This window comes from Drosophila gunungcola, assembly GCF_025200985.1.
Source record: "Drosophila gunungcola strain Sukarami chromosome 2R unlocalized genomic scaffold, Dgunungcola_SK_2 000015F, whole genome shotgun sequence".
Taxonomy (NCBI): Eukaryota; Metazoa; Arthropoda; class Insecta; order Diptera; family Drosophilidae; genus Drosophila; species Drosophila gunungcola.
Window position 1 is genome coordinate 583,904 of NW_026453172.1, and position 25,605 is coordinate 609,508.

At 36.2% G+C, this 25,605-nt stretch overlaps 1 protein-coding gene across 1 annotated transcript in view; it reads left to right on the forward strand.

Annotated features, from left to right (window-relative positions):
- The window catches only part of LOC128256356 (uncharacterized), a 170,145-nt gene that overhangs the window by 94,060 nt on the left and 50,480 nt on the right, over positions 1–25,605 (forward strand). The window lies entirely within an intron of this gene.

Sequence of the window (25,605 nt, forward strand, 5' to 3'; positions counted from 1 at the left end):
GCTGCAGAACAAAGTACGCCAATTTCAATTACTTCAAGCCTTTCTACCTTTTTGCTGGCTCTAAATGTGAATTCTGACATTGTCTTCCTCGCATAAGTGTTCAAAGTCGATCAGGTGCTTGGATCCCATGTCGTGCGCTGCTAGACTCGGGATCTCAAGTCCACATTGTGATTTCCCGACTTGCTCACTAGTTGCAATTGCATAAAACTGGTGTTCGAAATGCTGAAGGAGTTTGCATTAAGTTAAAGTCGCGTACCTCTGATTACTTCGCATGCCTATCTGCTCTTGCTGCTCCAACGATTACTGACAATCAACCCAGTTTGACCGTTAACTCGATTATTCAGTTGGCCGATCATGAATTCTATAGATCTCAGAACTTCTTATTGGCGCAAGCATGTTTTTTGAGCGATTATCTGTAGGGCAGACTAAGTTAACTGCTGGTGTACCCCTATTGCAGAAAACGAGGCTGGGTTGGACCGTTACAAAAAGTGGATCTTCTACTTTCATGGCAACTGCATTACACGGACTAGCTGTGCAGCGTGAAATGTTTGCTGCTGAAGTTCTCAAGGATGAACTAGTGGGAAGTTGAGAGCTGTAGTGAAGGGGTGATAACAGTAAATAAAGAAAAACTGGAGTGTGGGGCCTATTTCAGACCAGCTTTTGCCGCTTAGACTCTGGTGAATATTCCGTACAATTGCCTGCAAGGAACACTCTAGAATTACTGGGTGAATCGTACAATCAAGCTTATAGTCGGTTTCTCAGTTTGGAGAACAAGCTAAAGCACAAGCCTGAAGACAAGGTCCAATATTCGTCATTCATTCGAATTTAAATCACTTTTCCGTCGTGCCCAGAGATTCCTTGAGTCCTTGCAAATATTTTCTTCCGCACCACTGCGTTATCAAAGAATACAGCACCACGACTAAATTGCGAGTCATTTTTGATGGATTTTGTAGTTGCGCTTGTCACTCCAGCTTACAGTTTTTTTTTTTTTTAAGTAGGCCAAAGAAATCTGCCCAAGAATGTTTAATATTATAATCCCTGTACTATCGTATATCGTGACTCATCGAAGTGGCCACCCTCCACTATCGGCCGCGCCACCTAGTGTGCAGCTTGTGCACTAAGGTAGGTATACAGTCATACTTAAAACTAATCGATTGGGTAACTCCGTAAAGCCAAGCCGGATTGTGCAACTATACAGACGTGTTTAAGTGCAGCTCCATTTTTTCAAAACCTCAGTGAGGTTAAATTTTCTTAAGTGCCTTAAAATACCCATCCGCAAGCCAACCATACGAAGAACGGAGAAATATCATCCCAGTATTCGTGAAAGTCCTTTGTGAATAACTATTTCCAAAAAAAAAGGAAAATTTTCAATAATGTTCACGTTTTTTTTCATATTTTTTGCACTAAGTATTATATTGCCAAAAAGATCATTACCAATCCTGGCTTAATTGAGCAAAAACTCAATAAAAGGCCCACCCAAGTCATCAGTTGATCTTTAAATATCCAGCTTGCTCAGCCCATCATACATTGTATGAGCGAGCCTCATCACCAACAACTACAGTGCCCGAAAAAGTGGAAACAAATCCCGCGAAAAATCTAGAAAAATCGCTGCCCAAATTTCGAGAGTGCAGTGAACATTGAAAAAAACCACGCGGTTCAACTAGCAACATTTTTTTTTTCGTGCATGAAAAAAATAAACAATCATGTGACGTCTCAGCAAAGCTCTAAAGTGTTAAAAAAAATGTGTCTCATTACTTCCCCGGGTTTTCATTTACATTTTTTTGTTCCTGATTTATTTTAAGTTTATTATTATTCTACACCCAGAAAATTTGAGAACGAAAAAACCAAGAGCAAATCTTCTCTATTTCAGTATTTTTACTTCTCACTTTATCGAGAAGAATCGTACTTGAAATCGAGAAGAAATTGTTCTTTTTGTTCTCGATTTCGCTAATCGAGAAGAAAAGATCTTGAACTCGAGAATAAAAGATCTTAAACTCGAGAAGAAATTAGTCTAAAACGGAAAAAGGCATTGAAAGAGATAAAAATTGAAGTTCTCTCGTTCTCTCTCAAATTGTTCGGAAAGTTACCGAAGTATACTTCGGTCCTCGTCGTTCCCCTTTAAATTTTTCGGCCGCGGCACGGGGTAGTTTTGTCTTTGATTGATTGAGTGTTGAAAAGTGGAAGCATGGAGACGGAGACAATAGATGACCGGTTGTTCGACTTATTGGTCTCGTTTGATTTGTTGGAGGCCCAGCTATACTTGAACGGTAAGTAATTAATATTTTATAAAATGAAAACTAAGTATATAACTATTATTATTTATATATATGTTGAAAAAATATGCAGCAGCGTGACTTGCAGTAAATTGATATTTTACAACTCGTGCTAAATTTAAATAAATAAATTTAAATAAATACTTTTTGTAGCAGAGCCACGCTTCAAATTTTTTTAACAACTTTTTTTTAGTCAAGTTAGTTTTGAAATTTGAGTATAAAAATTGTTACACTGTTTAATTATTTATTTCTAGGCGCCGGTGTAAATTTCGACTGTCTGGAATTTATCACCGCGGAGGAAATTAAGGAGGCGATTCTGCCAATCGGAATTAGAGTACTCTTCCGCGAAAAGCTGTTCGCTTGGTAAGGGTAAGAATTTATTATCTCTCTTTCCTAATTTCTTGGTTACTTTTTTTGTTTATTTTTATAGTTTACTCAAGAAATATCTTCGCAACCATCGTCTCCAAGGCCATCGCCACAAAGGGCACCGCCAGCACTTTTATCTCCGTTGCCGTCTAATGCGCCTAAATTAAAATACACATTTAACAAGGTATGAGTCTTTAAGTTGTAATAATTATGTAACCTTAATAAGCTTAATCTTAAAATTTGTTGTATTTTTTACACCTCCTCTTCATACATATGTTTTAAATAATGATAAGAAAATTATAAGATTAAAATATATTTAGATTTATAATTTCGAATATAAATGTATAACAAAAACAAATAAAAGAGTCATAGTGAGCCAAGAACGGATTTACTGAAATCAAGAAGACATTTTCTTAAATCGAGAATGATTTTTAAGACTGATTATTCTAGTTTTAAGAAAAGGTCTTCTTGGTTCTGAGAACGAATAGGTTCTTGAGTCCGAGCATAGGCGTTCTCGTTTTCAAGAGTAAATCATTTTTGATTTTGAGAACGATTTACTCTCGAAGCCGAGAAGACATATTCTGAAATCGAGTATGTTCAGTCTTAAAAAAGCAGTCTTGATCTAAGAAAATGTCTTCTTGATTTCAGTAAATCCGTTCTTGGCTCACTATTGAGCACGAAAATACTGAAATCGAGACAGTTGAGAACGGTTTTTTTTCTGGGTGTATATTTTTGATTTTGAACAAGTAAAAATAAAATCAAACAAAACCACAATTAAAACCACAAACACAATTTTGACTTCCATACAGGTCGGCGAAAGATCTTTCAACGATGGACCCATAATAAAAGTAATTTTAAATAAAAAAATTATTGAACCTGTTCATATATTTAAAATGTTGACCCCCTGCATTTCTGATAGTGTAGCTTATGAGAACGAAATAGTCCGTCTATGTCTGGCCCACCTGCTTTTAAAGGATGCAAGGAAAGTCTTCATCAAACGCTGCGACCTCGGAACAGAGGGTCATCAAATGCTTTAACTGCCACAGTCTTGGCCATCTGGCTAAGGAATGCTGCAAGCCAGTACGGGCTGATGGAGCTTGCTATGCCTGTGGAGAAGTTGGACACTTGGCTAGAGAGTGTTTATTGTACAAGAAGAAACTGGCAACGAATATGTGAGACATTTTAGAGTTCAATTTAAAAATACGATACATAATTCTAATAAATTTTATTCCATAGAGTGCCTCATAGATTCGGGAAGCCCAGTCTCATCTAAAGAAGTCAGTAGTTCCCAGTAACGTAACCATTGATAAGAACAAGTTGAATAATACCTTCTTCGGAATAAAGGAAAGTAAACTAAATGTAATTGGAAAAACAGTTTGTCTAATTAAAAGTTCAAATAAAAACGTATTGATTGAATTACTGGTTGTAACTGATGAATCTGTAAGGTACTCAATGGTAGTATAGATGACGAAACTGACACCAGAGTAGACAATATCGTTGTTATCAATAGAGACATGCTAAATATAATGTTATTTACGATGGCAAAGCGACTTATACGATAGGAAAGGAAGTGAGTCAAGAAACTAGAAATAAGTTTAAATGTTTGTTGACGCTGATCGTCCGATGGAACCTAAAATAAAGTGTACTATGAAGATCACAATTGAAAGTGATAAACCATTTCGGTGTCCCCCACAAAGATTGTCTTACGCAGAAAAGTTCGAAGTTGAAAAAACATTAGACGAGAATTTAGCCAGTGGGTATATACGGCAAGTGAACCTGAATATGTTCTTGTAAAGAAAAAGACAGGAGAACTTATAATGTGTGTTGATCGTCGCCTTAATAAGGAGTAACCTTGATTTGAAAAACGGATTTCATCATGTGTTCATGGATGATAATTCTGTTAAGTATACGTCTTTTACCACGTCACTAGGGCAGTTTGAATTTCTAAGAATGCTTGACGAATGAACCACCAACATTCCAAAGATTTATTAACAAGATATTTGCCGATATGGTACGACCGGGAAAAGTTGTGATCTATACTGATGACATTATGATAGCGACGGAGAGTTTGTATGAGCATTTCGAAATTTTAAAAGAAGTTCTGAAACGTATAGTTGAAAACAAATTAAAATTTAGACTTGATAAATGTGAATTCTTGCAGTCATCCATTGATTACTTGGGATATACAGTCAATGGGGATGGGATAAAAGCGAACGAAACGGGCTTAGAAGCAATTAGGTCTTTTCCAGTGCCCTCGAAAGTCAGCGAGGTCTCAAGCTTTAGGATTATGCTCTTATTTCAAAAGATTTTTTAAAGATTTTTCTATTATTGCAAAGCCACTTTACGATTTAACCAGAAAAGACAAGAAGTTTTCTTTTAATAAAGAAGAACTAGATGCGTTCACTATACTTAAGGAAAAGTTAATTGACGCTCCAATTTTAGCAATATATGATCCAAGAGATGAGACAGAGTTGCACTGTGATGCAAGCCCATTAGGTTATGGCGCAATATTATTACAAAGGAAAAGGGATAACAAATTTCACCCTGTCTTTTATTTTTCGAAAGTGGAACCGATGTGGAGTCAAGGTACCACAGTTTCGAGTTGGAATCTTTAGCAATAATTAATGCATTAAAAAGATTTCGTGTTTATGTGCAAGGAATTAGATTCAAAATTGTGACTGATTGAAATTCGTTAACTTTAACTTTAAATAAAAAAGAAATAAATCCCCGTATATCAAGATGGGCTTTAGAGCTTCTAAACTATGACTACGAGCTTGAGCACAGATCGGGAAAAAGAACGCAACATGAGGACGCACTGAGTCGAAGTAATAGTATTCTTGTAATTGAAACAAATACTTTCGAAGATAATCTAATTATATGTCAAGGAAGAGATGAAAATATAAATAGAGTTAAAGAAATTTTATTAAATCAAGAGGATGAGCACTATGAACTACGAAATTGTGTCGTGTATAAGAAAAGTAACGATAGGCTACTGTTTTGTGTTTCACAGTCAATGGAAGAGAATGTTCTGTACAAATACCATGACGAAATGGGGCATGTAGGAATTGACAAAGTAACGGACCTCATAAGTAAGAGTTATGGTTTCCAGGTATAAGAAAGAAAGTTGAGATTCACATAAAGAACTGCCTAAAGTGTAGAGCATTTTCTAATAAAACAGGTAAAACTGAGGGTTTTTTACATCCTATTCAGAAAGGTACAAGTCCGTTTGAAGTCATTCATATTGATAACTATGGTCCGATAAAAAGCAAGGAAACGAATAAGAAGCACATACTAGTAATAACTGACGCATGTACAAAATTGACCAGATTATATCCAACCAAAACAACTAGTTCCAAGGAAGCAATAGAAACGTTACAAAACTATTTCAGATCGTACAGTAGTCCTAAAAACATAATATCTGATCGAGACAGCTGTTTTACGTCAAAGGAATTCGAGGAGTTTGTTGAACAAAACAATGTAAGGCATGTTAAAATAGCAACAGCTTCGCCACAAGCTAACGGGCAAGTAGAAAGAGTCAATAAAGATTTAGGTCCAATGATAGCAAAGTTAACAGACGTAGAGAATAATCAACCATGGCAAAAAGTTTTAGACAAAGTAGAGTTTACAATGAATAACACAAAAAACCGAAGTTTGAATCAATACCCAAGTGTAATGTTGTTTAGGGTTAGGCAGAGGGGTTGTTATATTGATAGTTTAAAATTAAATTTTATCGATGAAAGAAATTTTGCACAAAGACCTAAGCGAAATACGACTACAAGCTGATATATGCCAGAAAAAAGCGCAAGGATATAACAAAAACTATGACGATTTAAAACGACAAAAACCGCAACTATTTTCTGAAGGAGATTATGTTGTTGTTCATAATTTTAACTCGCAGCAAGGCGTGTCCAGTAAGTTAATTCCCATATTCAAAGGGCCTTATGTTGTGTCCAAGGTATTAGATAATGATAGGTACTTTATTGAAGACGTAGAGAACTTTCAGCAGTCACAAGTGCCATTTCGGGTATATGGGCGGTGCATAATATGAAACCCTAGTTTAATGGGAAAGACAAAGTTGATGTTAATGATAGTCCAGATATAAAAGATAAGGAAATAGATCCTGCTGATGAAATTAGCAATACAAATAAAATTATTGTAAATAAAAACAAAAATAATAGTAAAAACATAGAATTAAGCGACAATTGTAAAATAAAATTGTTATTAGAAGTAAGTCAACGAGTATCGGGAGATTCTCATAGTCAGTACGGCCGAATTGTAGTAATAAGAACTAAGTAAGCAACTACTCTTAATATAAACATGGCCAAAGTAGTTTTAGGTTATATATATATCCCTGGATTGTAAAAGTATCGATGTGTTTTGCATCCCTAAAAAACGCACGAACGAAAAGGAGGGATTCATTTGAAAAAGCGTGGCCGGTGCGATCGAAAGGAAAGCTGAATGAAAGATAATTATATTAAAGCAGAACAAAGAACACTATATTATTTGTATTTATTTAAACATATATATATATTTTCTACCCGCTTAACAGTCATATCTTAAATCTCTTGTATCTTCTTGAATTAAATTGATCTACTGAATATATTAAAAAAAAGTGAATAAGTATTGACTTTTTAAAAATAAATGAAGTAAAATTAAAAAAGAACGCAACTAGATAATGAAATACTAATAAAAGTTAAATGGCGTAAAGTAAATTTAAATTATTTTAGGCTAAATAAATAAAACTAAAAAAAAACTAAACATACTATCGTGAGCATGTAAAAGGGTATCCTTCCTTGACCCTACTCCATAATGTCGTCGAAGATGAGCCGGAACAAGCGCGTGTTTCACAACTCAGTTTACACTAACTCATACGAATAATCCATTTTTAAACGTTGTACGCTGTTGCATTGACTGGCGACATCTGCAAGATGTATCGGTGTGTTCGCGTGGCTGAATCCGATATCTATCTTCTGCATTATGGAACTAAGCCTGCAGCCTTTTTATCCGTTCGAGCGATTCATCAATTGGCGTGTGATGAGAAGAGCACATTTCCTATCGGTTATAAAATCATTTTGCGGGACTTCTACGTTGACGATCTGATCACAGGAGGCCAATCAACACAACTCAATAGCTGATGGCAAACGAGAAGTGCATTAATTTTGCGCCTGACGTTTCGGCATATTTAATTGCTTAATTTGCTGCTGCCGCCAAATGGAAGTTAAAAAGGAAGTTGCAATTATCAAGTCGGCCATCCAGGTATAGAGTGCCAAAACTTTAAAGTTAATCTGTGGCGTTTTGTTAATTGTGTTTTGGCCCATATTTCAACTATTTGCATTCGTGTAAAAATCGGTAGAAAGTGAGCATTCTAACCAAGAAATAAAAATTTGAATGTACTAACAACCGAAATTCTGCAATAAACATAATATATTTCGAATTATATGTAAATCGCTTTGGACCATAAACAAGCAAATAAAATACTCGTCGTCGACCCAATTAGTGCGAACTAAATTCCCCCAACTTTCGTCGTAGTGAGCACCAATTTAAGGTATAAATAAAACTGCTGAAAAAAAAAAGTGCAAATTGTGAAAAGTGTAGCTCTCAAAAAAAAAATTAGCGGCAATAACTTTTGCCGCACATTTTCCCGCGCTTTTCAGAATTTTCCCGCGCTTTTCCTAATTTTTGCGCGCATTTCGGCGCCAGGCTTATATATTCGTTGCCCTTAGTTATCGGTCAGTGTATAATTCTCCTTTAGCATTTGCCTAGGAAGAGCCGCTAGCCGCGTACACATACACACGCACACCGACACTGCTGCCGCTATTTCGAGTTATCTTTGGTCGTTTTCGTTCTCGATCGCTGCAGCAGTGCAATTTTCGGTCTGCCTAAACGTTTGTTCGTTTTTTCGGTACGCCTGAGCTTGAGCGTTAGCTCCCCTACAGTGTGTGCGTGCGGCATATACTGTCGCAGGGTTTACATAAAAAATATAAAATCCCTATTTAGAGATTTTTCGCTGTAATTCTCTCGGCACTTAGCTCCCTTACACCGTGTGCGATCGGTATATTACTCGTTGATTTTTTATTATATTATTAAATAGTTGGTAAAATAATCCTAGCCATAAGCAGCTGCAGCGGTGACCACTTTTCGTTTCCGCTTGACCGTCGCTGCAATAGTTGTTGTTGGTTCACCAAGTGACGCGCTACCCTGCAATCGGTCGGGTACTTTGGATTGAAATAAAGTTAAAGGACACCAGCGATGTATCTATCTCGATTCAATAGCTGATGGCAAATAAGAAGTGCATCTATTTTGCTCAAAATCTCGTGAGGCGCTTTTAAGGATTCTCACCGTATTTAAATAAAAGTTGCGCAAACGCAAATTTCTAACAAATCGTGCCGGGCGCAAAATACCGTGATTTCTGACTTCGCCAATACTGCCATCACCGAGGGATGCCCTGCGGTTGTGCAGTTTGCATGAGTATAGGGCAGCCGGATTAAAAGATCCGAACACAGAGCTGATTTGTGCAAAACATATATATAATATTAATTGTCCTGTGCCGAAAAATTGCTTTGCGCTTTCAATTCTTGGCACATACGTATATATGGTAGAGCTAGATTGCATGCATTAAACACTTTTCTATATTGCACACTCACACTTATGTACAATATGTTTTAAAGAAAATTAAAAAATGTACAAGATATTAACATTTACATATACAAACATATAGCCTATTTCAGCCGCAATTGGATGTTACATTTGTTAAATATTAAAATTCGTTATTGCAGTCACCCCCTAACCCTATTTTCGTTGAACTCGCAAAATAATAGTTGGTAAAATATTCCCAGCCATAAGCAGCTGCAGCGGTGAACTTTTTTCGTTTTCGCTTGACCGCCGCTGCAATAGTTGTTCGATTTTTTTGTTTCGGCGCGTTGGAGATTAGCAGTCCGCCTACGCTACCCTGCAATCGGTCGGGTACATTGGATTGAAATAAAGCTTAAGGTTGCTACATAACCTGTTTTTTTAAAATCGTGGTAAAACGTGCATGAGGCTATAAACATCAGCTTATACGGTTTTTGTGACAAATGAACATTAAGTGTGCGATACGGCAAAAATACAAGTGCGTTAAAAATAATCATAAACGCAAAAACAAAAACCCAATTTAGAATCATCAGCACCGTCTAGAGCAGCAGCAAGGATAACTTCAGCATTGACAACAGCAGCAACAACAAGCGGCACCATATATAGCAGAGGCCAAGACAACAGCAGCATCTATAGCAACGATGAAAACAGCGACGACGGTGGTAGAAATTTTTCAAACGAGAAGATAGAAATTATTATTGAGCTAAAAAGGGAATTTATAGCAATTTATTTTATTTAAGCTTGGTCCTGTAGACCATAAATATTATAAAAAGAAGAGGTATGACCAGTTATTGTCGACAATTAATCAATTTAAAATCGACTATGAGGCAGAGATTAGAAAAGAAAAATGAAGTAAGAAACTGTGCGAACTAGAAAAAATAAAATGCATTTCCTCTTGCAAATTATTTCAGAACTAAAATCAATAGTTGGGGCTTGCAGTGGTGATTTTGATTTAACCCTTAGCGAGTTGGAATTATTTTTATAGTTATTTTTTTTAAAGGTATTTTATATATTTTTAATATTTCTATGGGAGCGATATAGTATAGTCGTCCGATTTTAAAAATAAATAAATATTAATATATTTAACCATTACCATATGTCGAAAAACTAAAAAAAAAAAATAAAAAACAGCAATGTTTTAATTATACCCTTGTTAGGCTATTATAATTTCAGTCATAAGTTTGCAACGCAGTGAAGTAGACTACTCCGACCCTATAAAGTATGTATATTCTTGATCAGCATCACTAGGAGAGTCGATCTAGCCATGTCCGTCTGTCCGTCGGTTTCTATGCAAACTTGTCTCTCAGTTTTAAAGCTATCTGCATGAAACTTTCCCAAAAGTTGTCTTTCTATTGCAGGTAGTATATAAGTCGGAACGAGCCGGATCGGACGATTATAGCATATAGCTCCCATAGGAACAATCGAAAAAAAAATTTAAATAAATTATAGCTTTGCCGTTTTTTTATTTTTTTTGTAACCAGTTTAAAATAAATTAAATAAAGTTTTTTTTATGTTAGATTTATGGTTCAGAAATTTAATTGGCGCAGCCGGTAGGACTTTGAAGTCGTTTTAAAAGTCGTCGGTACAGATCAACTAAAGGATATTACTATATGACTAGTATATCCCGAAAATTCCGTGAATATACAAAAAGACAAATATCGAGATCTGCCAAAGAATCTATGTGTAATTTTCATACGCAGAAATAAAATATATAAAATCCAATTCGGTCAATACGCGCTTAAAACAAAAACGTGTCAATATTGAAAACAAAAATCGAAGAACATTAAACATGGCAAATCCAACAGTGCTATCGGACAAATCAAAGAGCTACCTTATTTCGACGGAAATCCATCGGAATTAAGTCGCTACATTGCCAGAGTAGAGTATCTACTGCAACTTTATTCTACTAAGGATGTTCGGCTTATCCACATCATCTATGGAGCTGTTGAAAGGACCAAACGAGGAAAAGTCCAATACATGGGGAACAGCAAAAATGGCCCTAATTAAAGCTTTCAAGGATCACAGGACATACGAGGACATCATACAGCACGTTCGCGACACCCCTTATCAAGGAAGCATCAGTAAATTCGTAAATGAACTGAAAACCAAATCATCGAATGTACATAATAAGTTAGAATTATAATCAAATCCAACAGATAAGTTAATTTACACAAGTTCTTTAAAGAAAACAATTAAGGATTGTATTGAAAGGAAACTTCCCGATAGATTGTATAATTCCTTATCCAAAAAAGAGATAAATAAACAGCAAAATTATTATTATCAGAAGAATAATCCCCATTCTTATAGCTATCCAAGAAACAACAATAATAATTATCCAATAAATATTCAATATTAAAATTCAACAAATCCTCAAAGTTCACCAAACAGAAATCAAATTCACCCTCAAAATCAGGGAAATTATCAGGAGTATAGGAGGAACCTAGATCAAGGTAGTGCCCAAAACCCCTTAAATTTCCAGGCATCAATGTCCAATAATTCTCCGAATACACCTGTTAAGAGACATCGAGAGAATGACAGTGCACAGAATAGAATGGACGTAAATTTTCAGCAAATTGCCTCGTATACAGAAAGTGTTGCCCATATGTCAGAGTAATGATTAAGGGAAAACTTCTTAGAGCTATGATAGATACAGGGTCATCTATCAATTTAATGACGAAAAATTTTGGAAATAATGAGGAACAAGATCAGAAATTAAAAGTTATCACATTAAATGGATCAATGGAATTAAATAAAAGTATAACATTGGACCCATGCAAAATCTGCCCAGTTAAACAAAAGTTTTATTTACATACATTTTCTGAGAATTATGACATTTTAATATGTAGAGATTATTTGAAAGGAAGTAAAGCGAAAAAAACTATGAAGAAGAAACACTGACGTTAGGAGACACATTACTTTACATAAAATATGGTGAAGATGATATGGAAAAGGACAAGACCGCAGTAATATGACTTAGTCCACCACCAGTTAAAAAAGAGATTGAGGAGGATAAGACCGCATTAGAATGCCTAAATCCGCCCTTATCAAAGGATCTGTTACCGCCCCAGTACAGCAATTTGAAATTTAATTCTTTTTAATTCTTTTCTACAAATTTATCGGTGGAAAGAACGATACATTTTAACATCAATCGATGTGCATCCAGGAAGATAGGCAACTATCGAAAACCAATTGCAGCACGAGCCTCGAGAAGAGAAGAAGATTTTTTAAAGCTTTTTATAATCCAGAATATATTTTTTTTAAATATAAATAAATTAACCATCTTTTCAACTTAAATGCTGTTAGAAGCTTCGTTTTAATGGCCGGCTGTAACAATCTTTAAAAAATCTTACTATACGTGTATTGAACGACTAAGTTCCGCGTGTGCAAGAGAAATTACTCTATATTCAAAAAATGAAGAAAAAATAAAATACTATATGCGTATCGAACAATTAAGTGAAAGTGAATTTCGCCCAACAAGTCAAAGAAAAGATCAATTTTGAAATCAATTACAAGAATACGAAAATGTTCAATCGCGACTACGATAATGCCATATGTGGCGTTTTCAAAAAAGATCGACCCGGTAACGACGTTATTTGGGTGCAATGTGAAACTTGCAAGACTTGGTACCATTTTGCTTGCGTGCACGATGAAAGTGACGATAACCTTAAAGGCTGGGCCTGCCCTACTTGCAAGCAATTACATCCAACAACGCTATTAAAGATGTAGACACCACCAATAATAACCGCAAAGTGCAGCCGCATAGGGCCTAGAAGTTAGCTCAGTGGCTCCTAAAAAACAATTAAAAGGCTATCCGGATCCGATACAGATCGTGGAAAACAACTTGCAGCAAATCAACGTAGCTGAAGTTGAGATCGACAAAACTAGTTTGAATTATTCAAAGGCCCCAATCATCAACACATCCACAAATGTTCATATGTTACAGATGTAAGAGGAAAAGCGGGAAGCTGATCAAAAATATATCCAGCAAAAGTATGCCACATATCAATATGGGTCCAACCAGCGCTCAGCTATTAGCACGCCAAATACTTCCAGCACACTTACCACCCTTTAACGGAAATCCAGACGAGAGGCCAACATTTATAAGCGCTTTTGAGAACAGCACCTCTGTGGCTGGCTTCTCGAATGTGGAAAACATGTTACGCCTCCCAAGATGTCTGAAAGGAAAGGCGTACGACCTAGTAAGAGACAAGCTTTTGTTGCCAAGAATGGTCCCCGAGGTCATAAGCACATTAAAGACGTTTTTCGGCCGCTTTGATCAAATTTTGTATCGCCTAATCGACAAAGCAAGGAGAATATCCGTAAACAAGGACAGGCTGGACTCACTGATTGACAACGCCCTGGCAGTTCGGAACATCTGCGTTACGATGGAAGCATGCAAACTCGACGCTCACATCAACAACCCAATGCTTGTAAAGGAGTTAGTTGACAAGCTCCCAAATCAATATAAATTGACTTGGGCAATGCACCCAAAAGACGGATCTATTGGAAACGTAAAGGCTTTTAGTGATTGGTTTTACAAGATCGCCAAAGCAGCCTCCACCGTGGTTTAAAACCAAATAACGTATACACTCACACCAGCTACAACACCGGACGGCCCCAACACACCGAATCGGATGAGCACAGCTCTGAGAACACGCCTTGCTTCAAATGCCAAAGTACACAGCATCAAGTCGCACAGTGTGAAGGGTTTTGTAATCTCCTCTATGAGGAAAAGCAGCTAATTGCTCGTGACAATCGACTTTGCTTTAAGTGCCTTAAAGTCCACAGAAGAAGATGCTTCTCAACTAGGCCGTGTGGGATCGGAGGATGTGAATCAAGACATCACCGTCTGCTCCATAAAGGTAGCCAGACTAACAATGTCGTTGCATCTCACCAAGCCAAGTCCCCTGACGGAGAGCAATATTTTCGAATTGTGCCCATAAAAGTTCATTGCAGCAATGTTATCATTGACACTTTCGCCTTTTTAGACGAGGGATCTTCGGTGACACTCATAGACGAATTATTCTTCAAGCGCTTTAACTTACGCGGCACTCTTGACTCTTGTATGCAGTGGACTAATCAAACCACCAGAATGGAAAGGAACTCTGTGCGCTTTAATATTCGAATCTCAGGAACAGACGACCAAAAATCATACTGGCTAAATAACGTTCACACAGTCAAAAATTTGGGCCTACCAAGACAAACTGTCAACGTTGAGTTAACCGCCAAATACCCGCACCTAAATGGAATACCCTTAAAGTCTTATTCAAGTGCTGAACCAATGCTTCTTGCTGTTCCTCGAAAATTACGAGAAGGAAAGTGGAACGATCCCATTGCGTTGAAGTGTATACTCGTTTGGGGACTACAAGGCTCCGGCAACGCCAAGACCGCATTTTCTATGCACCACTGTCAATGTAATTGGGAAGAAATCGATAAAACCGTTAAAGAGAGCTTTAATGTTGACTCTTTTACTCCAAGGACTCTTTGTTCCATCGATGACGAAAAGGCCCTACAAATATTAGATAGTACTTGCACAAAAGTTGATGGCCACTATCAAGTTGGTCTCCTATGGCGTCACATTAACCCATTTTACCAGAAAGCTATAATAGCGCAATGAAGAGATTGGACTGTATGAAATCAAAAATATCCCGGGAACCTGATTTGTATGACAAGATTGAGCTACAGATCAACAATTTACTCGAGAAGGGTTACGCAGTCGAGATCTCTAGCGCCGAAATGACTATAAAGCATGAGCGCGTTTGGTACCTTCCGATATTTATCACTCACAACCCAAATAAACCAGAAGCAATCAAGGTTTCTTTAGAGGTTCGGGACATACACGCCGCAGGAGGCTTCAATATAAGGAATTGGGCATCTAACTCCCCCGAATAGGAATAGGAGATGACATCACTATAAAATTAATCGCAGCAAAAAGCAAAGTGGCACCTCTTAAGCCGCTTTCCATACCCCGAATGGAACTACTTGCCGCTTTGACTGGCGCGCGCTTATCTCAGAAGGTCCGTAACACACGTAACATAAAGGCCGATGAACACATATATTGGACGGACTCAAGGACTGTTATTTCATGGCTGACAATGAATCCGCGAAATTTTTACGCCTTTGTCATGCACCGTGTTGGAGAAATCATGGAGACTACGAATGCCAGTCAATGGCATTGGGTTCCAACGAAGCTAAATGTAGCAGATATGACCACGAAATTCACATCAAAGCCCAATCCTGTCAACAGTCCTGTCGACAGTCAAGGGACCAATGGCCCAAACAACCCGAAGTATGCACCTTTCCAAATGTTAAATGTGACGAGATCCGAAGAACTGTATTGGTAATGAGAAGGACCAGCGTAAAAGCGATACCGTTAAACGTTGAGTGTTTTTCGGATTGGAAGCGCTTGTACAGCGCAACCGCTACTTTCTTATTATACGTAGGAATTCTTCAAGCTAGATGCAAAGCTGAAAAAATAGCAAGACACCTTTCGATTGAGCAACTAACGTCGGCAAAAAACATTCTTTTCAGGAAAGCGCTTCATGGCTTCAAAACAGAACTTGACACCCTCAATCAAGCCAAAACATAACAAAACCAAGCGCGTTAATCGGCTTCAACGTATACATTGATGATGCGGGCATAATGCGTACTCAAGGGCGGGCGGATTCTATAAATCAAAACAGGGACCAGATCGTACTGCCAAAGCATAATCACATCACACATCTTGTGGTAAAGGACTTTCACGAGAAAAATCACCATATGCTTCACAAGGGCACCATTAATCTGATACGAAGTATGTACTTTATCCCTCAGTTGCGAATCGTATACAAATCGGTTCGAAAATCGTGTCAAATATGCAAGAATAATTCTGCAATCCCGGAACCACCACAACTGGCGTCACTCCCTCCAGCCAGAATAGCTAGTTTCGAAAGGCCATTTACATACACTGGAGTGGATTTTTTTTGGGCCTATACTGGTAACTGTAGGCCGACATAAGGAGAAGCGTTGGGGCGTTATTTTTACATGCCTCACTCTACGTGCCGTCCATATAGAAATAGCCTATAGCCTTGACACTAGCTTATGTGTAATGTGCCTAACTAACTTTATGTCCCGCCGCGGGACACCAAAGGAAATATTTTCGGACAATGGCACAAATTTTAGAGCAACAGAGAAGATCGTCAAGGAGGAGCTAAAGAAGATTGACTTCGGGAAACTTGTCATAAAATACGACCAGATCAGATGGCGCTTCAATCGACCATCCGCTCCGCACATGGGCGGAGCCTGGGAGCGGCTAATTCGTTCCATTAAACTGGTTTTAAAGTCAATTTCTCCGAAGCCTAAGGAATGTTTTATTAAGTGCAGAATACGTAATTAACTCCCGCCCACTGACCTTTGTATCATTAGAGGCAGAAGACGATGACGCATTGACGCCTAACCATTTACTGTTGGGATCGGCAGATGGCTACAAACCAACAGTCACAACTGAGTTGAACCCAAGACAACGCTGGTGCCAGGCTCAAGAATTAGCTGATCTATTCTGGAAAAGGTGGGTGAAGGAGTATATGCCAATTATCACTAGGCGGTCCAAATGGTTCCCAAAACGATCCCCGCTGGCCGTTGGAGACATCGTAATCATAGTAGACGAAAATCTTCAAAGGAACCTTTGGCCCAAGGGACGTATCACAGAAGTAACCATAGCTAAATATGGTCAGGTCCGATCTGCTACAATAAAAACTCAACATGGAATTATGGTCCGACCAACAACATAAATAGCTGTACTAGACGTTTTACCGAAATCAAAGTAAACCCTTGTAGCTGTTTACGAAGGGGGGAATGTTACCGCCCCAGTACAGCAATTTGAAATTTAATTCTTATTAATTCTTTTCTACAAAATTATCGATGGAAAGAACGATACATTTTATCATCAATCGATGTGCATCCAGGAAGAGAGGATACTATCGAAAACCAATTGCAGCACGAGCCTCGAGAAGAGAAGAAGATTTTTTAAAGCTTTTTATAATCCAGAATATATTTTAAATATAAATAAATTAACCATCTAGTTGGATTTGGCGACCTTTCCAAAGTATATTAATTGTTAGCCGGCTCGAGGTCAGGATGTTGAAAAAAAACACAAAATTATTTCAATTTTGGTAATTTTGTCAATATATTTCGGTTGCTCTTCGGCAACCGTCTTCAAGACAAATTTAATTTACACGTCTGCGTCCGGTGACGTGGAGTTGTTAACAATATATTAACAATATATTGACAACATTACCAAAATTGAAATAATTTTGTGTTTTTTTTCAACATCCTGACCTCGAGCCGGCTAACAATTAATATAAATTAACCATCGTTTCAACTAAAATGCTGTTAGAAGCTTCGTTTTAACGGCCGGCTGTAAAAGGATCAATCATTAATTTTGCCATGAATACAGATTAGAACATTTGAACGAGGAAGAGAGAGAAAGTTTAAAGAATGTTTTGTTTGAATATAATGACATACAGTACAAAGAAAGTGAAAAATTGACTTTTACAAGTACCATTAAACATTCAAAACAAACCAAACATGATGACCCAGTATATAGGAAGCCATACAAATATCCTCAAACCTTTGATAAAGAAGTTAATAAGCAAATAAATGAAATGATAGATTCGTAAATCAAAATCTCCCTATTGCTCACCCATTTGGATAAAAAAAAGAGCGATGCATCAGGTAAGATGAAGTATAGATTAGTAGTAGATTACAGAATTTTAAATGAGATCACTATCAATGACAAATTTCCGATACCCAGAATGGATGAAATATTGGACAAATTGGGAAGATGCCAATATTTCACTACCATCGATTTAGCCAAAGGATTTCATCAAATCCAAATGGAACAAAAGTCAATAGCTAAAACAGCATTCTCAACAAAACACGGTCATTACGAATATACACGAATGCCAATTGGTCTCAAAAACGCCCCGCCACCTTTCAAAGATGTATGAACAACTTATTAGAAGATTTAATCCATAAAGATTTTTCGGTATATCAAGATGATATAATAATGATCTCCACTGCATTGGAAGAACATATTTTATCATTAAAAAATTTATTTAAATAGTTACGTGAAGCAAACTTAAAATTACAACTAGACAAATGTGAATTTATGAGAAAAGAAACAGAATTTTTAGGCCACGTAGTAACTACTACAGGTATTAAACCGAATCCAAAAAAGATAAGTGCCATAATAAATTTCCCAATACCAAAAAAACCAAAAGAAATTAAATCTTTTCTAGGATTGTGTGGATTTTATCGAAAATTTATAACTGACTTTGCACATATCGGAAAACCAATGACAATGAAATTAAAGAAAGGTGTCATTATTAATACTAAAGCAAAACCTTACATAGAAGCTTTCGACAAAATGAAAATTTTAATTACCTCAGACCCAATTTAAATTTATCCCGACTTTTATAAACCATTTTCTCTAACAACGGACGCAAGCAACTTAACTATAGGAGCAGGATTGTCACAAAATCACAAATTATAAATTACAAAAATAAATTACGCGACTATTAAAAAAGAACTTTTAGCAATCGTATGGGCCACCAAATATTTTAGATCATATTTAATCGGTAGGTCTTTTGAAATATTAAGCGATCATAAACCTTTAGTTTGGCTGACTAACATAAAAGAACCAAATATGAAATTACAACGATGGAAAATAAAATTAAACGAATTTGATTTCCAGATTAAATATTTGCCAGGAAAAAAATTATGTAGCGGACGCATTATCCAGGACCAAATTAGAAAAAAATATGTTTACAGATGATATTAAGGAAAATATACCAAGGAAGCAGCCAGTAATACAAATGCAACAGCACACAGTGCTCAAGATGATAACTAGAACTATATTTCCATAACTGAGAGACCATTTAATTATTTTTCCCGACAAATCGAAATAATTAAAGGAGAAGAGGACAAAACAGAAGTAACACATTATTATCACAATTTAAAAATTCAAATTATTTATAAAGAAATGACTGAAACTTTAAAAAAACAAATAATTAAAGAATACTTATGTACTAAAAGGAGTGCAATATATTTCCATAACGATTTAGACTTCCTTACATTCCAAAAAGCTTATGTGGAAATTATTTATGCAAATCACTTGACGAAATTAGTAAGATCTATGGCAAAACTTGAAGACATACTGACATATGCAGACTTTAAAGAAAAAATATTAAAACGACATAAATAACTATTACATCCAGGAATCGAAAAAAAACTACTAAATTGTTTAGAGAAAAATATTATTTCCCCGATTATCAAAATTAATTCAGAATATAATAAACGAATGTGAAACTTGCAACATTGCTAAAACGGAACATAGAAATACTAAATTGACATATGAACATACTCCAGAAATACAAAACACAAGAGAAATTTGTCATGGTTTTTTATCTGGTGGGTAAACAACAATTTTTATCATGTATCGACGTATATTCAAAATTCGCTACCTTAGTAGAAGTCACAAGAAGGGATTGGTTAGAAGCTAAAAGAGCTACCATGAAAGTATTTAACAAAATGGGAAAACCACAGGAAATCAAAGCAGATAAAGATTCAGCATTTATGTGTGTAGCTTTAAGCAATTGGTTAAATTCAGGAGTACAGATTCAAATAACAACAAGTAAAAACGGTATATCAGTCGTGGAAAAATTTCATAAAATGGTTAAGGAGAAATTAACAATTATAGGAAGCGAACCAGACATTGAAAATAGGTATACCAAATTTGAATTAATTTTGTAAATTTATAATCATAAAACAAAACATAATACTACAAATCAAATACCAGCCAACATATTTATGTATGCAGGAACTCCTGATTATGACACACAAGAAAAGAAAATAAATAGAATTGAAAAATTAAATGAAAAACGTCATGATTATGAAATAGATAAAAAATATAGACAAGCACCTTTAGTAAAGTCCAAAACGACTAATCCATTTATGAAGAAAGGAACCTAAAGAAAAATAGACGAACAACATTTTGAAGAAATAAATAGGGGAAGAAAGATTATTCATTATAAATCAAAATGCGAAAAGAAGAAGAAAATAAATTAAAGTAAATATGATGATAGTTCCAAGCAAGCAGAAGAAAATGAACGGACTCAACAACAACTCAATGAAAACAATGATTTTCTCCAAAATATTAATAACAATTCCACTAAGAATCGGTCAGAACATCGAAATAAATCCCATTAAGGCCCAAAACGGATATCTTGTATTTAAAACAGGATCAATAGGTATCCCGATTAATTATGAATATCTAAGTGTAAACATACCAAAAACTGAACAAACCTTCAAAAGTCTTTTGAAAGAAGCTAGTGAATTTAGTGGCATAATACAAATCCGATATCTAGTAGAAAAACTTAAATGAGAAATCAGTGGAATTACTTTAGCAAAACGCAGTAAGAGAGATTTATTCAATATTATAGGATCAATTTATAAATACCTTTTCGGAACATTAAACCAAAATGATAAAGATGAGATGGAAGAAAAAATTAATACTTTAGTAGACACTAGGGAAGGGGAACAACAAGTCAGCGTTTTAATATTTAATTTACAACACTTTAGCGAATATGTAGAAGATATTGAATTAGGAATGCAGCTGACAAGTTGAGGTTTATTCAATCCAAAACTATTAAAACATGATTATTTGAAAAACGTGAGCACTGAGAAATTGTTGAAAATGAAAACCTCCACTTGGCTTAAAACAGACGCAAATGAAATTTTGAATATTTCCCATATTCCTTCAGAGATAGTTAAAGCTCCCGTTTTTTAAATTATTCCTTATCCCGATGAAAATAATAATATTTTAATAGAAAATATATTCGATATGACAATAAAGTATTTAATAAAGAAACAGAAAAAATTGTATTTGACGAATGTATAAATGGAATAATTAAACAAGAAAGTACTGAATGCAAATATACCAATACATATAAAAATTTCCAAGTTAATTATGCTGAACCAAATATTTTATTGACCTGGAATATTCCTAAAACATTATTAAATCAAAATTGTATTAATAAAGAAATTTCTATAGTTGGAAGTAACCTTGTTAAAATCCTTAATTGTTCAGAGCAATTAGAAGAATTCACTATTTCAAATACAATGTTAGATTACACACAGAGCGTTTACGTAAATAATAATGTAGCAAAGTTAGAACCATTATCTTATATTCAAACAAAAGAAATAATAGAATCACACACAAAATATTATAATGTATTCCAAATAATCACTTTAACAACTTTTGTAATCATTATTATAAGCATTTTATTGTTCTTATTGTATAAAATTAAGAGCACACCAAGAAAATTTATTGTAAAATGTTAAAATCAAAGGAAGAAACACAAAAAAGTGCAGAAATTGTAAACGATTTACCAAACTCAATTAACATAGAAGAAAATGTAAAGGGGAAGTGACATATCCATAATCTCACATAACTCTTATGCACATGTCCACACGCCCACACACACATACACCCTTACTACCCCAATCAGCCGATATCTAATTGCAAATTTACCCAAGCCTTAGACTAAACATCCAGATCGAATCAGCCGATATCTAATTGCAAATATATCCAAGCCTTAGACTAAACATCTAGAACGAATCAAATAACGTTATCAGTTTGTTCTCAATGGAAAATTACCATGCGAGCGAATCCCCAAGATTCTAGACTAAACAATCGGATTGAGTGGCTGGTGCATTATCAATCAAAAATCCAAAGGGCAATTAGAAAACTCACTCAATTAACGCCAACTCCACTCATAGAAAGCTCTAAAGCTCAAAACCGAGGTATGATCGTCAAAGAAGTTTAAGTTAAGAAGCGAGTTCAGTTTGAGACTTGTCTTAAGACAGTCAGTGTTCTTCCAAATAAACAATTATTGTAACCAGTTTAAAATAAATTAAATAAATCTTTTTTTTATGTTAAACTTATGGTTCAGAAATTTAATTATATATATTCCTCATACATTAAATTTAGAGTCATGTAATATCCATATTATTATTTTTATAAATAACTCCAAATATTATTCTTAAATTTATTTTCATTCTTAATAAAAGTATTATATACACCGATTAGAATATTTCTCAATTTGAAGTACATGATTGGAACTGATGTCTCCGGTGGAGACCAGTTGAATCCTATCATAGAATTCACTTATTGAGGGACCTTATTTATAATTTCTTGGGGGCTTAATTTCGGACGGTTTCTTGACCCATAAATAACTTCCAGTGCCAGCGAACCCCGTTTAAAAATTTCTGTATTTTGTTCATAATATAATTGTCAGTATATAGTTTTCCAGTCTTTTTGAGTGGCGTATTGGCTCAAGTGTCTTTATCGTCGTCATTCAAATTGGTAATTTTTTAGATTTACCACAAATATTTTTAATTGTATATTTTTCTGAGTTATCAAGAAAAGTGTGGCAGATGGTGCCACTATCAAGGTTGAGTGGTTTTTAATTACTTCGGCACGGTCCAAAATCTTGAAATAAGAAGAAAGGTCAGTAAATGGCAGGGAAGAGGAAGAAGGTAACGTTGACAATACCGCCTACTAGGACAGCAAGGGCTTCAACCTTAGCCGCAAGACAGGCCTGGAGAGCAAGGCAAACCGTGACAGATAGCGATCAACAGGCACAAGAAAAACAACAGTCGGACAGGGAGTGAAAACTACTACTCAGGGCCGCCACAAGGGGCACGATCGCGGCATTTAGAGTCAGAAAGCAGACTGGAGCGAATGATGTCTGCGCTGATCATGCAAGGCAACGAGTTAAGGGCTACAGTCGCAACCCAAATTACGAAATTAAATACCCAAATAATTAATCTACAAACAAAAATAGAAGAAATTAGTGAATCACAATCAGGTAATTCACAAACAACCGGAGACGCGCCCGCACAAAACAGAACTTCTCGGCCGGCACATTCAAGCCGCTATGAGAGTCAACTTAACACCGAAAGAGGAGTTCCGGGATCAGCACCGCCGCCGTTCGTTAAAGTTTTGTCATAATTTCTAACCTAATTCACTTGTTGTACCAGCACCCCTTTTAAATGGTTTTTACCATCACATGTTTATATTAAATTTCACATCAAGAATTTATTGATAAAAAACTTGGCTAGTGCCATTAATGTTAACAATAAATTTTGTCTATTCAAATTATACCCTTGCAGAGGGTATTATAATTTCAGTCAGAAGTTTGCAACGCAGTGAAGGAGACGTTTCCGACCCTATATATATTCTTGATCAGCATCACTAGGAGAGTCAATCTAGCCATGCCCGTCTACGCAAACTTGTCTCTCAGTTTTAAAGCTATCTGCATGCAACTTTTCCAAAATTTGCTATTGCAGGTAGTATATAAGTCGGGACGAGCCGGAACAATCGGAAAAATAAATGAAAAAAATTATAAATTTGCTGTTTCTTATTTTTTTTTTGTAGTTCTTCGACATATAGTAATGGTTAAATATTTCAGAATTACGGTTTAAATTTCATCAAAATCGGATGACTATAACATAAAGCTCCCGTAAACACTAAAAATATTTAAAAAAATGTTTTTTTTAAAGTAGCTACTTTATTTTGTAATTTTTTTTTAGAAATTGTTTTAAACTGATAAATAATTTGACAGTTCAGAATTACGCTTTTTATTTTATTAAAATCGGAAAATTATGTCATATAGCTGCCAAAGGAAATACTAAATAATTGAGCTGCAAATCATCATAGCTTCAATGTTTTTAAACATATGCGCAAATCAATCATAATTAAAATTTTTTCAAGAATATTTTATTTTTACCATAGCTGCAAGGGTATATGAACTTTTTTGATATTATTAATTATTACCTTTAAACTAATTTTAAATAATTAATTCTAGTATAAACCGGCAATCATTAAATTTAACATCTATAAATGGTAATTCTAATTTTTTTAAAATTCAAAATTGTTTTTGCGGAAGGTTTCAAAAAGCGCGCACGGCAGCAAAATGTTGCAAACGCTTTAAAGCAGCTTTGATTTGCTATTTCAGCGGGCTGTTTTACAAAGTTTTAAAATAATATGTAACAACCTCGTCGTCGACTGCTTGCTGGTTTCTGACTGGATGTTATGCGAACCTCACTGTCGGGACCGGCAAGGTGTTTCGCCTAGCAGGTAGAACTAGGTTCTGCCCTTTCGCCCAGCCACCTTTATTGCAGACTCCACGCAAGGTCTCCCTAAGCTCGATTTAACCACGACCTAGCACCCGTTGGATATCAGCGGTGAAGTCTCAGCCTTGGAGACTCACAGTCGTTTGGCGTCTCGACTTTGCGATCTTGATCCTGGTACTCGGCACTTGATTAACTCGCTTTGATTCTCGCAGTATTACTTCGGGGTAAGCTGCGCTTGCGCCGTTATTCCTCTTTTCCGGCTCGCGGGATCGGGTCCAAGGTCCACTGCTGCACCGTTAGTTCACGGTGCGTCTTCTTTGTGCAGGTTCGAAGTCCGCCAATTTACCGTTCGACCTTGTTGCCTTTGCCGTGTGAGGTACCGTTAGTTCTCGGTGTCTCCGCTTTGCCCGGGTTTAAGGTCCATTGTTTACAGTTTGACCTTGTTGCCCTTGACTCCTCCGACATTCTCGACTCCTTCGCTGTTACTAGGCAGCTTTCCTGCATCGGGATTTGTGGAGAGTTTTAAGACTCCTCACATTTCCCTTTCTTGGGAAATGTTATGAAAGTGGTGATCTCCCCGCACCTCTTGTTCGTTTATTCAAATTCCCCGCCAAACTCGTTCTCCTCGTGACCCCATACAGTTCCCCAAAAGACTTCAACTTTCCCTAAACTGTCCTCGTAAAACTCCCCCAGACAGAGCCCTGAAAGACCTTCAACTTTTCCATGGCTGTGCTGCTGTTTCCCAGAGAGTTCCCCGAAAGACTTGAACTTTCCCAAACTGCATCTCGTTCCCCCAGACAGTTCCCCGCGTGAAATTTGAATTTCCCGCCCAGACATTTCCCCGTGTCTGAAATCACCAATCCGATTCCCGTCGTCTGGCCACTCAACAGAACACGTTTCGATCGCACTTATCGATAGTGGGTCCAGCATTGCCATCGTTGTTGCCGTTATCGTTATCATTTTCGTTGTCTTAAGTTGCCTCAGTGTGACCGTTTCTTGAGAAATCAAATATTTTCTTGTACCCATCGATCGCAACTATTGATCGACCACCTTTCAATGGCCTCGTTGTTTTGCGAAAATTGGTGAGTAAACATGACTTTTACGTTTTTTTTTTGTAACTTACGTTTTTTCCTCTACGTCAACACCATGATCATGATGC